General features: G+C 44.9%; 1 pseudogene across 1 annotated transcript in view; it reads left to right on the forward strand.

Moving 5' to 3' along the window:
• LOC311120054 (cytoplasmic dynein 1 intermediate chain 1-like) overlaps nt 1-15,177 on the forward strand; it is a 119,114-nt pseudogene that overhangs the window by 64,204 nt on the left and 39,733 nt on the right. Inside the window, exons 8-11 of the transcript XR_014615246.1 lie at nt 183-209; nt 354-519; nt 842-941; nt 1,376-1,501. The product of XR_014615246.1 is annotated as a cytoplasmic dynein 1 intermediate chain 1-like (transcript). The remainder of the gene's footprint in view (nt 1-182; nt 210-353; nt 520-841; nt 942-1,375; nt 1,502-15,177) is intronic.

Below are 15,177 nucleotides of genomic sequence, written 5' to 3' on the forward strand. Positions count from 1 at the left end.
CAACCAGACTGTTGTCTTTGTGTTTGTGGAGTTTGAATCATGTTTATTTGGGTATACACTCACTGTACTGTATTTAGTGCAAGTTCAGGGTAGTAGTTTGGGAATGGGTGGGTGTTTGAGATGACAAGTGGATATTTATTTCCAAGTGTGAATGTGAGTGTGTTTATTTGTTTGTGAATCAGGCTACCACAGAGACCTGTGTCTGGGTGGTGTGTGTCTGGGTGGTGTGTGTCTCTGAAAATTGTTGTTTTCCTAATTTGACCTATTCCTGTGTGTGTACTCGTGCGTACTTGTGCATACTTGTATGTCTGTGGGCCTGCGTGCATGTGTATTCATGTCTGCGTGTGTGTCAGGCTACCCCTGCAGGGAGCTGACAGAGGAAGAGAAGCAGAAGATCCTCAAATCGGAGGAGTTTCTCAGTTTCTTTGACTGCAGCATCAGAGTGATGGAGAGAGCCCTGGCCCAGGAATCAGACATCTTCTTCGACTACAGCGGACGAGACCTGGATGACAAGGAGGGGTAAGAATGTGTGTGTGCGTGTGTGTGTGTGCGTGTGTGTGTGTGTGTTTCAGGCGAAGGGTATTTGGTGAGTGTGTGTGCTTGCGTGCGTGCATATGTGTGTCTATCTGTTGTGATGTCTGTAGAAGGAACATGGTATGTGTATGCATGTCTATGGAGCTGCTAATGGCCTCATGGAGTATTGCCTTTGGTGTAAATCAGGACATGACTTCTTCAAACACATGCCCTCCTCATAATGTCATCATCCTCTCAGAACCCCATTTGACCTCACATACAATGACATCACCCAGTGACCTCTGACACCTGTTTCTATTGGCCACAGGGACTTACAAGGCGGGTCCAGTCTGTGCCTCAGTAGGCTGTTCTATGACGATCACTGGTCCAAACATCGAGTCATCACCTGTCTGGACTGGTCCCCTCAGGTAAGGACTGCTTTTGGGTGAAGTTTCCCCTATGTACAGATCTAGGATCAGCTTCCCCTCCCCCAATCCTAACCTTACCAATAGTGGGGAAAATGATAAATTGACCCAAGATCAGCATTTAGGTGTAACTTCACCCTACACCACAAGGACCCAATCGTTGTATTTTTACTTCCTCCTCTCCATCCTCTTCCTCCTCTCCATCCTCTTCCTCCTCTCCATCCTCTTCCTCCTCTCCATCCTCTTCCTCCTCTACATCCTCTTCCTCCTCTCCATGCTCTTCCTCCTCTCCATCCTCTTCCTCCTCCCCTGATCCTGCTTAAATTTTCCCTCTCATTCATCTGTTTCCTCTTTCCTTCCGCTCCTCTCTCTCCATCTTATTTTATCTTGTCCTCTCTCTTCCCCCTCCTCTTCCTCCCCCTCCTCTTCCTCCCCAGTACTCAGAGCTGTTGGTGGCGTCCTACAACAACAACGAGGATGCTCCTCATGAGCCTGACGGTGTAGCTCTGGTCTGGAACATGAAGTTTAAGAAGAACACACCTGAGTATGTCTTCCACTGCCAGGTAAAATCAGACCCAAGTATACATCTATCAGATCTGTTGGCTACAGGGCCTGTATTCACAAAGTGTCTCAGAGTGCTGATCTAGAATCAGTTTAGCCTTTTAGATCGTAATTAAATGGAGAGGGGGGACCTGATTGTAGATCAGCACTCCTTCTCCGGGACACTTTATGAACACAGGTTTATAAATTATAATATATAACTGTTCCCCATGTGATACAGATACTGGATACTGTAAGTCGCTCTGGATAAGAGCGTCTGCTAAATGACTAAAATGTAAAATGTAAATGTATATGTCTATATATTTAACAACAGTCTGATTTAGAATTGTGTTTTGGGTCTCAACAGAGCCAAAATAAAAACCTTTTCACAGCATATTTTCTTTTAACGTATTCTGCCAATATCTGACAAAAAGTGACACTATTTCCCTACAGTTGATTCATGTTTTAATTGGCAGCCTGATACAAGTGGATGTGGGTAGAGCTACAGCGTTCTGTGTCCCAAATGGCACCCTATTCCCTAAATAGTGTACTACTTTTGACCAGGGCCCATAGGACTCTGGTCAAAAATAGGCCAAAGGTAGTGCACTATGAAGGGAATAAGGTGCCATTTGGGACGCAACCTAAGACTAGGAGGATATGTCCATGGAACGCACCCCTCCACCACTTCAACGATGACGACACCAGAGATGAAAAATGAGGAGTAAAGTTATATTTAATGAAAGCAGGAAGTTCTTCAGGGGTTCCTGGGCTTTGGCCTACTTGGGCAGAACATGATATTACGGAACATTTGTAAGTCGCTCTGGATAAGAGCGTCTGCTAAATGACGTAAATGTAAATGTAAATGGAACATGCTTGCTCACTGGTGAATAAAACATTCGGAGGTTTTGGTGCAGAAAATACCTCGGGTTGGTCCTGACGCTAATTATTATAGACTCTGGGGTGTGTTTTGAGGTGTGTGTGTGTGTGTTTGCGTGTGTGTGTGTGTGCATGCATTTGTATGTGAGGGAGTGATGGGGAGCATGGGAGGCGACTGAGGGCCGGGGAGGAGAGTTAGAGGGCCTCCCCACTCCCACGAGACAGAGGGGGATTATAGAGACGTCTCCGTAATAAAAAGATGTGGTTTACCACTTCCTAATCCAGCAGGCCACATGTGTTTGCCCACCCACGAGGATCCTCCAATCGCATGTGTTGCTTGACTCTGTTTCCTACGCCCATCTCACACACACACACACACACACACACACACACACACACACACACACACACACACACACACACACACGCACACACACACATTGAGTTATAGACTCACACACAGAGTCACAGGCTCACACACACACACACACACACACAGTCACAGGCTCACACACACACACACACACACACACACAAACACACACACGCACACACACACACACACACTGAGTTATAGACTCACACACAGAGTCACAGGCTCACACTCACATACACACAAACACACACACACGCACACACACACTGAGTCACAGACTCACACACACACATACACACACACACACACACACACTCACAGCCACCCACTCCCATACTGCAGACCAATATATGCCATTTAGCAGATGTTTTAGCAGACCACATACAGTGCTAATATTTCTGTAGGAATGGGTCATATAAGTTGTGAGATAATGGATTTTAAAGAACACTTTTATTCCACTACTATTGTTCATGTATGTTCATGCTGAAGTGGTCTGGTGTAGATATAACAGTACTACAGCTACAAGGATTACTGGAGTCAGTTTGTCTTTAAAAGGGGTTTGCTTCCATATTGTAGTCTGAAAGCTTGACTGTTGTCAACATGTGCGTGTGTATCGTCAATGCGACCAAACAGGAGACATTTGGCATCGGAGGCTGTGAGAGGAGTTGACAGCAACCATAGATAAAAATGTACAACCACTTAAAGTGTATGTTCTGTTTTTGGCAGTGATAAACTGATGATTGAAGAGAAGTTAACAGTATGAAGTAAAATAGTCCACACAGTTAAAGTGGCAATCAGCAGTTGAAACAATAACAAAGCATTTTCCACACCCCTGTTTCGGTAAAAAACTGAGGGATGGGGCTGGAGAAATTTAACCACTCTCAAATTCATAGACAAAGCTATGGATTCAAGGACTGACCATCCATGATAGCAAAATTATAGTTTTAAACATGTTTTGAGGGTATTTCGTTTTTGTTTACATTTATTTTGTTTACAAACATTGGAGTTAAACAAGTTCATATTTTGGGTTCTGATAGAGTATGAATGTATCAACTGCAGATTGCCCCTTTAAAGGACAAGTTCAACATTTTACAACTTAATAGTTGGTTCCTCACCCTGAAAGTAGTCTCTGGGCCAGGGGGAACTGGATGGTTTGGTTTTCTTTAAACAGCCACTACAAACTTACATATACATATACATACATATACGTCATTTAGCAGACGCTCTTATCCAGAGCGACTTACATGAGCAATTAGGGTTAAGTGCCTTGCTCAAGGGCACATCGGCAGATTTTTCACCTAGTCGGCTCGGGGATTAGAACCAGCGACCTTTCGATAACTGGCACAACGCTCTTAACCACTAAGCTACCTGCCGCCCCAACTTCAGCTAACTTTAGCCACCGCTAGCTAAACATCTATGGAAGTGACTGGGGCATATGTGCAATGTAAAAATGAAAGGGCAAATGTCAAACCAAATAATTTAGTTGATTTCAATTTATTCAGGATTACTGTTTCTCCTGGTCGATAGACTACTTTCAGGGTAAGGAATGTACCACCCACCCTATAGATATGTACTGATAATACAGTATGCAAAGTCTAACCCTGCATGCCTCTTGTTCTCTGACACACGCACACACCACACATACACACACATACACACATTGCTTCTAAGTTGAATGCACCAATTTGTAAGTCGCTCTGGATAAGAGCGTCTGCTAAATGACTTAAATGTAAATGTAAATGCTTCTCTCAGGAAAGGGGTCAATTTGGGTTAGTGAGTGGCGCTGTTGGGAAGATGTGTGCTGGATGAAATTATATCAGAAGTAGGGGGAGTAAATACAAAAATGAAAAGAAAGGAAAACCAAAATGACACCTCCCAGGCTCCCTTGTGTCAGTTAGTATGAGTGTGACCTGGGGCTGTGCCATGTCTTTTCATCAGGAGGAGAAGAAAAAACACAGAATGAACGAGATAAATAATTAAATAAAAGAATGAAAGAGAGAGAAGGAGAGGGCTCTGTTAGGGCTCTGCTAGGGCTCTGTTAGGGCTCTGTTAGGGCTCTGTTAGGGCTCTGCTAGGGCTCTGTTAGGGCTCTGTTAGGGCTCTGCTAGGGCTCTGTTAGGGCTATGTTAGGGCTCTGTTAGGGCTCTGCTAGGGCTCTGTTAGGGCTCTGTTAGGGCTCTGCTAGGGCTCTGTTAGGGCTCTGTTAGGGCTCTGTTAGGGCTCTGCTAGGGCTCTGTTAGGGCTCTGTTAGGACTCTGTTAGGGCTCTGCTAGGGCTCTGTTAGGGCTCTGCTAGGGCTCTGCTAGGGCCCTGCTAGGGCTCTGCTAGGGCTCTGTTAGGGCTCTGCTAGGGCTCTGTTAGGGCTCTGCTAGGGCTCTGTTAGGGCTCTGTTAGGGCTCTGCTAGGGCTCTGGTAGGGCTCTGTTAGGGCTCTGCTAGGGCTCTGTTAGGGCTCTGCTAGGGCTCTGTTAGGGCTCTGCTAGGGCTCTGTTAGGGCTCTGTTAGGGCTCTGCTAGGGCTCTGGTAGGGCTCTGTTAGGGCTCTGCTAGGGCTCTGTTAGGGCTCTGCTAGGGCTCTGTTAGGGCTCTGCTAGGGCTCTGTTAGGGCTCTGCTAGGGCTCTGTTAGGGCTCTGTTAGGGCTCTGTTAGGACTCTGCTAGGGCTCTGCTAGGGCTCTGTTAGGGCTCTGCTAGGGCTCTGCTAGGGCTCTGCTAGGGCTCTGTTAGGGCTCTGCTAGGGCTCTGTTAGGGCTCTGCTAGGGCTCTGTTAGGGCTCTGTTAGGGCTCTGCTAGGGCTCTGTTAGGGCTCTGTTAGGGCTCTGTTAGGGCTCTGGTAGGGCTATGTTAGGGCTCTGCTAGGGCTCTGTTAGGGCTCTGCTAGGGCTCTGCTAGGGCTCTGCTAGGGCTCTGCTAGGGCTCTGTTAGGGCTCTGCTAGGGCTCTGTTAGGGCTCTGCTAGGGCTCTGTTAGGGCTCTGTTAGGGCTCTGCTAGGGCTCTGTTAGGGCTCTGTTAGGGCTCTGCTAGGGCTCTGCTAGGGCTCTGTTAGGGCTCTGCTAGGGCTCTGTTAGGGCTCTGCTAGGGCTCTGTTAGGGCTCTGCTAGGGCTCTGTTAGGGCTCTGCTAGGGCTCTGCTAGGGCTCTGTTAGGGCTCTGCTAGGGCTCTGTTAGGGCTCTGCTAGGGCTCTGTTAGGGCTCTGTCACTCTTGGCTTGGCAGAGTCCAGAGATGGGTCTCAGGCAGTGTTCTTTCAGTTCAGCCATTTTTCCAGATCTGCCCACAGTGGCCAGCTTGACCATCCTGGATGTCTCTCTCTCAATTCAATTCAATTCAAGGGGCTTTATTGGCATGGGAAACATATGTTTACATTGCCAAAGCAAGTGAAATGGATGAACAAAAGTGAAATGAACAATAAAAAGTGAACAGTAAATATTACACTCACAAAAGTTCCAAAAGAACAAAGACATTTCAAATGTCGTATTATGTCTATATTCAGTGTTGTAATGAAGTGCAAATAGTTAAAGTAAAAGAATAAATACAAATAAATAAACAATGGAAAATAAATAAACATAAATATGGGTTGTATTTACAATGGTTTGTTCTTCACTGGTTGCCCTTTTCTTGTGGCAACAGGTCACAAATCTTGCTGCTGTGATTGCACACTGGTATTTCACCCAATAGATATGGGAGTTTATCAAAATTGGATTTGTTTTCAAATTCTTTGTGGGTCTGTGTAATCTGAGGGAAATATGTGTCTCTAATATGGTCATACATTTGGCAGGAGGTTCTCTCTCATCTCTCTCTCTCTCTCTCTCTGTCAAATATGGCTTCTGTCCATGGAGTCACTGTAGTAATATTTGCCATCTGATGTGTGCTTGAAAAGCGATGGAATACGGTTTCATTCCTGTGGATAGTTACCTCTTTTGTTTCTCCTCACCTCCCCTCCTTCACTCTATATTGAACTTGAATTTCAACATGTTTCCCTCCCCCTTCGTTGCATGTTCATATGTTAAACAACAGTGACTGTGATGTGAACGCTGTGCTGTGCCTGGACGGTCTGTTGGTATGTAGACCTCTTCAGCTCCCATTGGGTTTGACTGCTTTAAGACAGCAGTGATTCTATACCCATGCTGTTTTCTATGTTCCCCTCCTAACTGCCAGTTGTCATGGATTATATTCCTGTTGGGGCCACCCATATGAAAATGGATACAAGTGTAACCGGTGTGAAAGGGCTAGCTAGTTAGCGGTGCGCGCTAGTAGCATTTCAATCGTTGGCGTCACTCACTTTGAGACCTTAAAGTAGTTGTTTCCCCCTCTCTCTCTCTCTATCTCTCTCTCTCTCTCTCTCTCTCTCTCTCTCTCTCTCTATCGCTCCTCTCCACAACTATTTATTTATTTATCTCGTTTTCATTCTGTCACCTCTCTCTCTCTCTACTCCATTCTCTCTACTTCATTCTCTCTACTCCATTCTCTCTACTCCATTCCCTCTACTTCATTCTCTCTACTCCATTCTCTTTACTTCATTCTCTCTACTCCATTCTCTCTACTCCATTCTCTCTACTTCATTCTCCCTTTCTCTCTACTCAATTCTCTCTACTCCATTCTCTCTACTCCATTCTCTCTACTTCATTCTCCCTCTCTCTACTCCATTCTCTGTACTTCATTATCTCTCTCTACATTATCTGTACTTCATTATCTCTCTCTCTCTATACTCCATTCTCTGTACTTCATTATCTCTCTCTATATACTCCATTCTCTGTACTTCATTATCTCGCTCTCTCTACTCCATTCTCTCTACCTCATTATATCTCTCTCTCTCTACTCCATTCTCTGTACTTCATTATCTCTCTCTCTATACTCCATTCTCTGTACTTCATTATCTCTCTCTCTCAACTCCATTCTCTGTACTTCATTATCTCTCTCTCTCTCTATACTCCATTCTCTGTACTTCATTATCTCTCTCTCTCTATTCCATTCTCTGTACTTCATTATCTCTCGCTCTCAACTCCATTCTCTGTACTTCATTATCTCTCTTTCTATATACTAAATTCTCTGTACTTCATTATCTCTCTCTCTACTCCATTCTCTGTACTTCATTATCTCTCTCTCTCTACTCCATTCTCTGTGCTTCATTATCTCTCTCTCTCTACTCCGTTCTCTGTACTTCATTATCTCTCTCTCTCTCTACTCAATTCTCTGTACTTCATTATCTCTCTCTCTACTCCATTCTGTGTACTTCATTATCTCTCTCTCTCTCTCTCTCTCTCTCTCTCTCTCTCTCTCTCTCTCTCTCTACTCCATTCTCTGTACTTCATTATCTATCTCTCTCTACTCCATTCTCTGTACTTCATTATCTCTCTCTCTCTACTCCATTCTCTGTACTTCATTATCGCTCTCTCTCTATACTCCATTCTCTGTACTTCATTATCTCTCTCTCTCGCTTCTCCATTCTCTGTACTTCATTATCTCTCTCTCTCTATACTCCATTCTCTGTACTTCATTATCTCTCTCTCTCTACTCCATTCTCTGTACTTCATTATCTCTCTCTCTCTCTACTCCATTATCTGTACTTCATTATCTCTCTCTCTACTCCATTCTGTGTACTTCATTATCTCTCTCTCTCTCTCTCTCTCTCTCTCTCTCTCTCTCTCTCTCTCTCTCTCTCTCTCTCTCTCTCTCTCTTTCTCTACTCCATTCTCTGTACTTCATTATCGCTCTCTCTCTATACTCCATTCTCTGTACTTCATTATCTCTCTCTCTCGCTACTCCATTCTCTGTACTTCATTATCTCGCTCTCTCTACTCCATTCTCTCTCTCTACCTCATTATCTCTCTCTCTCTCTACTCCATTCTCTGTACTTCATTATCTCTCTCTCTATACTCCATTCTCTGTACTTCATTATCTCTCTCTCTCAACTCCATTCTCTGTACTTCATTATCTCTCTCTCTCTATACTCCATTCTCTGTACTTCATTATCTCTCTCTCTCTACTCTTCTCTGTACTTCATTATCTCTCGCTCTCTACTCCATTTTCTGTACTTCATTATCTCTCTTTCTATATACTCAATTCTCTGTACTTCATTATCTCTCTCTCTCTACTCCATTCTCTTTACTTCATTATCTCTCTCTCTCTACTCCATTCTCTCTACTCCATTCTCTCTACTTCATTCTTTCTACTCCATTCTCTTTACTTCATTCTCTCTACTCCATTCTCTCTACTCCATTCTCTCTACTTCATTCTCCCTCTCTCTCTACTCAATTCTCTCTACTCCATTCTCTCTACTCCATTCTCCCTCTCTCTACTCCATTCTCTGTACTTCATTATCTCTCTCTCTCTATACTCCATTCTCTGTACTTCATTATCTCTCTCTCTATACTCCATTTTCTGTACTTCATTATCTCTCTCTCTACTCCATTATCTGTACTTCATTATCGCTCTCTCTCTCTCTCTACTCCATTCTCTGTACTTCATTATCTCTCTCTCTCTCTCTCTACTCCATTCTCTGTACTTCATTATCTCTCTCTATATGTATACTCCATTCTCTGTACTTCATTATCTCTCTCTCTCTCTCTACTCCATTCTCTGTACTTCATTATCTCTCTCTCTCTCTACTCCATTCTCTGTACTTCATTATCTCTTCTCTACTCCATTCTGTGTACTTCATTATCTCTCTCTCTCTCTACTCCATTCTCTGTACTTCATTATCTCTCTCTCTCTCTCTACTCCATTCTCTGTACTTCATTATCTCTCTCTCTCTCTCTCTCTCTCTCTCTCTCTCTCTCTCTCTCTCTCTCTCTCTCTCTCTCTCTACTCCATTCTCTGTACTTCATTATCTCTCTCTCGACTCCATTCTGTGTACTTCATTATCTCTCTCTCTCTCTCTCTCTCTCTCTGTCTCTCTCTCTCTCTCTCTCTCTCTCTCTCTCTCTCTCTCTCTACTCCATTCTCTGTACTTCATTATCTCTCTCTCTCTATACTCCATTCTCTGTACTTCATTATCTCTCTCTCTCTCTACTCCATTCTCTGTACTTCATTATCTCTCTCTCTCTCTACTCCATTCTCTCTCTATTTTCATTCTATAGCTAGAGGACTCGCGATATCTCCAGGAGCAATAAGTATACTTTTTGTCTTTATCTGTGGATCTAGTACTGTCTTTTTGCTAGATAGGGCCATCTACTTTAAGCGCTGCCTGTCTTCCCAGTAGCCTACTTGGTGTGTGAACTGCTGACTGCTCATAACTTGCAGATGATTGTTGACACATCAACCAGGATCAAGGGGCAGGGCAATTTGTGACTTGTTTTGGTAATCAGTGGCTGTATTGGAGGGGGAGTGGTTTCTACTCTCCTAGGCAATCAGCAATTAGTACAGGGAGGTGTGCTCTTCACCTCTGCTAGGCAATTAGCAATTAGTGTTAGTACATCAGTCTCCCCTGGCTTCTCAGCGGCGGTCATGTCAGTGGCGGTCTCGTCGCCGAAACAAAGACGGTTCTGAGGAGTTGTTTGAGGAAGGAAAAGCAGGAAGGCTCCACACCACTCTCCCCTTATGAAAAAAGATTGCAGTCAAAGTGCAGTATAACTGAACTGCAGTACTATGCAGTTATTCTGCAATTACTGCGTCCAAAATACCACAGTCAACTGCAGTTACTGCACTTCTACTGCAGTTTCAAAACTACAATATTTTTTTGTAAGGGTCACTTGAGTATCTTACCTAGTTATTTTCAGATTATCTTATTTTGCTATTTTGCAGCTTTGGCAACTATATGTGTGTTTTCTATACCTGTTTGCTCCTCTCCCTGTAGGCTTTACAGACGCTCCCCACCCCTTGGCTGCAACCATCCTAATTTAGTATACCCTGCACGCACAACCCATGTGGAATTCCGGGTCTCTGGCAGCGTTTGGAACTGCCGATCTGCGGTCAAGAACGCTGAGTTCATTTCAGCCTATGCTGCCCTTTAGTCCCTTGACTTTTTGGCCCTGATGGAGACATGGGTCCCCCCAGAGAACACTGCTACTCCAGCTGCTCTCTCTTCATCTGACTACGTTTTCTATCATAGTCCAAGAGCATCTGGTCGTCGCAGTGGTGAAAGGGCTACTCATTTCTCCTAACTGGAGATTTTCTCTTTTCTCCCTCTCTCACCTGTCCATCTGCTCATTTGAATTCCATGCTGTCACTGTCACTTCTCTACTCAAGCTTAACACTGTTGTCATCTATCGTCCACCAGGTGCCTTGGAGAGTTCCTCAATGAGCTTGGCACCTTGATAAACTCATTTCCTGACGATGGCTCACCTCCTTCGTACTTGGCGACTTCAACCTCCCAATGTCTGCCTTTGATTCATTTCTTTCCAACGCTCTCTTTCCCCTCCTTGCCTCTTTTGACCTCACCCTTTCCAAATCCCCTCCAACTCACAAGGCAGGCAATACGCTTGACCTCATCTTTACTAGAGGCTGTTCCCCTACAAATCTCACTGCAACCCCACTCCACGTCTCTGATCACTACTTTGTTTCCTTTTCTGTCTCCCTTTCCTCCAACCCTAGCCACTCAGCCCCTACCCAGATGGTCATGTTCCGTCGCAATCTTCGCTCTCTCTCTCCCACTACTCTCTCCTCTTCTATCCTGTCTTCTCTCCCTTCTGCTAAATCCTTCTCCCTCCTGTCTCCTGATTCTGCCTCTTCGGCCCTACTCTCCTCCCTTTCGGCATCCTATGACTCGCACTGTCCCCTTTCCTCCCGGCCAGCCTGGCCCTCCCCTCCCGCTCTGTGGCTTACAGAACAGTGCTGCGGACAGCTGAGCGAAAATGGAGGAAAACTAAACTTCCAGAGGACCTATCATCCTTTCACTCCCTCCTCTCTACCTTCTGTTTCTCTGTATCCGCTGCTAAAGCCACTTCCTATCACTCTAAATTTCAAGCTTCTGCCTCTAACCCTAGGAAACTATTTTCCACCTTCTCCTCCCTCCTTAATCATCCACCCCCTCCCCCTCCCTCCTCCCTCTCTGTGGACGACTTTGTCAACCACTTTGAAAAGAAGATTGACGACATCCGCTCCTCATTCACTCAGCCTATTGAGTCCACTGGTCCCACTCACACAGAACTAGCCTACGGCTTGACCTCTTTCTCCCCTCTCTCTCCAGATGAAATCATGCGACTAGTGAGGTCTGGCCGCCTGACAACCTGTCTCCTCGACCCCCATCCCCTCCTCCCTTCTCCAGACCATCTCTGGAGACCTTCTCCCGACCATCTCTGGAGACCTTCTCCCATTCTTCACTTCCCTCATCAACTCATCCCTGACCACTGGCTGCGTTCCCTCTGTCTTCAAAATGGCCCGAGTCGCTCCCCTCCTCAAGAAATCAACAATCGACTTCTGATGTCAAAAACTATAGACCGTTATCCTTTCTTTCTTTTCTTTCCAAAACACTTAGGCATGTTGTCTCTGATTAAGTCTCTCGTTATCTCTATCAGAACGATCTTCTTGACCCTAACCAGTCAGGCTTCAAGACAGGTCACTCAACAGAGACTGCTCTCCTCTGTGTCACGGCGGCTCTCCTCACTGCCAAAGCTGACTCTCTCTCCTTTGTTTTCATCCTCCTAGAGCTATCTGCTGCCTTCGACACCGTGAACCATCAGATCCTCCTCTTCACCCTCTCAGGGCTGGGCGGGTCAGGGTCTGCACACTCTTGGATTGCATCCTACCTGGTAGGCCGCTCCTACCAGGTGACGTGGACAGGATCTTTGTCTGCACCACATACTCTCACTACTGGTGTCCCCCAGGCCTCGGTTCTAGGCCCTCTCCTCTTCTCTCTATACACCAAGTCACTCGGCTCCATCATATCCTCACATGGTCTCTCCTATCATTGCTATGCAGATGACACTCAACTACTTTTCAACTTCCCCCTTTCTGACACCCATGTGGCGACACAAATCTTTGAGTGCCTGGCAGATATCTCAGCTTGGACGTTGGCCCACCACCTCAAGCTCAACCTCGACAAGACGGAGCTGCTCTTCCTCCCAGGGAAGGGCTACCCGCTCAAAGACCTCTCCATCACGGTTGACAACTCCACAGTGTCGCTCTCCCAGAGTTCAAAGAACCTTGGCGTGATCCTAGACAACACCCTGTCATTCTCTGCAAACATCAAAGCAGTGACTCGCTCCTGCAGGTTCATGCTCTACAACACTCTCTCAAAACTTGAGACATCTGTGCCATTGTGTTGTGTGACAAAATTGCAGTGGCCAGCACAAGGTGCACCTGTGTAATGATCATGCTGTTTAATCAACTTCTTGATATGCCACACCTGTCAGGTGGATGGATTATCTTGGCAAAGGAGAAATGCTCACTAACAGAGGTAAACAAATGTGAGAGAAATACGTTTTTTGTGCATATGGAAGATTTCGGGATTCTTTTATTTCAGCTCATGGAATATGGGACCAACACTTTACATGTTGCATTTATTTTTGTTCAGTGTAATATTTAAAATCCCAAAATGCATTCACTTTTCCAAACAGCTACAGCTAATAATAGACTAGCTAGTAGCTACTAGCTTCGTTTCATTTTGGTAGCGGTGTGCTCTTAATTATAGCTGTCTAATCAGCAAGGATATCCGAAAATGGCTGGGCACAGCCAAGAGCAATAAAACGGAGGACCACCATGTCGAGTGCGATGCTGAGCTCCCGGAGCAGCCTGCTGACCAGACCACCGAGGTTGAGGAGCCTAGCAGCAAATATAATACCCGCCCATCCCCCACGCTGCCTGTTGATCAACAAGATCGAGAAGAGCCATGGCCTAGCACCAACAGCACGAGGGTAACATTACAACAAGCACCTGCATCTCTGTTACCTCAGCCACTAGCACCTGACTACCAGTTGGATCTAACCAAACTGAACCAGTGGAAGCAGAGTTTATTGATTCTTGCAAAGTGAAATCGCAACCACAGCCGGCAACAACAAATGGACACCCCACTCAGTGTTCTTCAAAGATACGGTGGGCCTTTGTCAGCAATGCCGACTGTGCTGTTGGCACTGAAACATGGAATTGGATTAACATTTGGGACATCTACAGCAATGTGAAAAAGTTCCTTCTCCACTCTGAAGAACGTATTCAGTGAACACAGACGCAGCATGTTACATCAACGAGAAGCCCAGCTTGTCCAGGTGGCATTTGAGTGGGACCTGACAAGTAAATTGCACCAGGAAGAAGAATGGAATCAGAAAATTCTCATGAGATTCAACACAGCATGGAGGAGGCTGCAACTCGTCTAAATGTTCAACTACAACCTTTATTGCCCTGGCCACCTTGACAGAATTATTAATTAATTGGTTTTCCCTCATGTAAGCCTACTGTTTGTTTGGCTGATTTTTGAATGTAATGTATAGTTTAGGCCTTTGCTTTTTACTTCAATGCATCTTTTAGATTTATCTGTGATTCTTAATTTCTTTGCTTGCTTTTGCGGGTCTAATTGCTATTGATACAGTGCATTCGGAAAGTATTCAGACCCCTTTACTTTTTCCACATTTTGTTATGTTACAGCATTATTCTAAAATAGATTATATCGTTTTTAACCTTCATCAATCTGCACACAATACCCCATAATGACAAAGCAAAAACAGATTTTTAGAAATGTTTGCTAATTTATTACAAATAAAAAGCAGAAATACCTTATTTACATAAGTATTCAGACCCTTTGCTATAAGACTCGAAATTGAGCTCAGGTGCATCCTGTTTCCATTAATCATCCTTGAGATGTTTCTAGAACTTGATTGAAGTCCACCTGTGGTAAATTAAATTGATTGGACATGATTTGTAAAGGCACACACCTTTCTATATAAGGTCCCACAGTTGACAGTGCATGTCAGAGCAAAAACCAAGCCATGAGGTCGAAGGAATTGTCCGTAGAGCTCCGAGACAGGATTGTGTCGAGGCACAGATCTGGGGAAGGGTACCAAACAATTTCTGCAGCATTGAAGGTCCCCAAGAACACAGTGGCTTCCATCATTCTTAAATGGAAGAAGTTTGGAACCACCAAGACTCTTCCTAGAGCTTGCCGTCCGGACAAACTGAGCAATGGGAGAGAAGGTCCTGTTGCTATTGATAGATATACAGCTTTGTGTTATTTGATTGGTATAGGGACAATGACCAATGTAGCCTATTGGTTGTGCTCTGAGGTGATACTGAAATTGGCAGTGCATCTAATGTTATTTTCATCGTGCTGACTGGCGGTAGCCTTCTGGCCATGGTCCTGACTCGATGGTTACGATGTGTGCTGTTTTAATGAGAGCATCTCAGGCTACCAGTCTTCGGGGGGGCTTCTCTTCAACATCGTGTGCTTTCTTTCAAAAGGACAGTTGTTGTGTATATGGCTGTATTTCAGATAGACTTAAATTTTTGTACATGTTGTATGTAGGACCAATACCGTGTGTAGCCTACTAAAAAAAGTAGGCAAACTTTCACTCTGTTATCATTGA

The sequence above is a fragment of the Coregonus lavaretus genome (genome assembly GCF_964263955.1).
Source record: "Coregonus lavaretus genome assembly, chromosome: 3".
In the NCBI taxonomy this organism is placed as follows: domain Eukaryota; kingdom Metazoa; phylum Chordata; class Actinopteri; order Salmoniformes; family Salmonidae; genus Coregonus; species Coregonus lavaretus.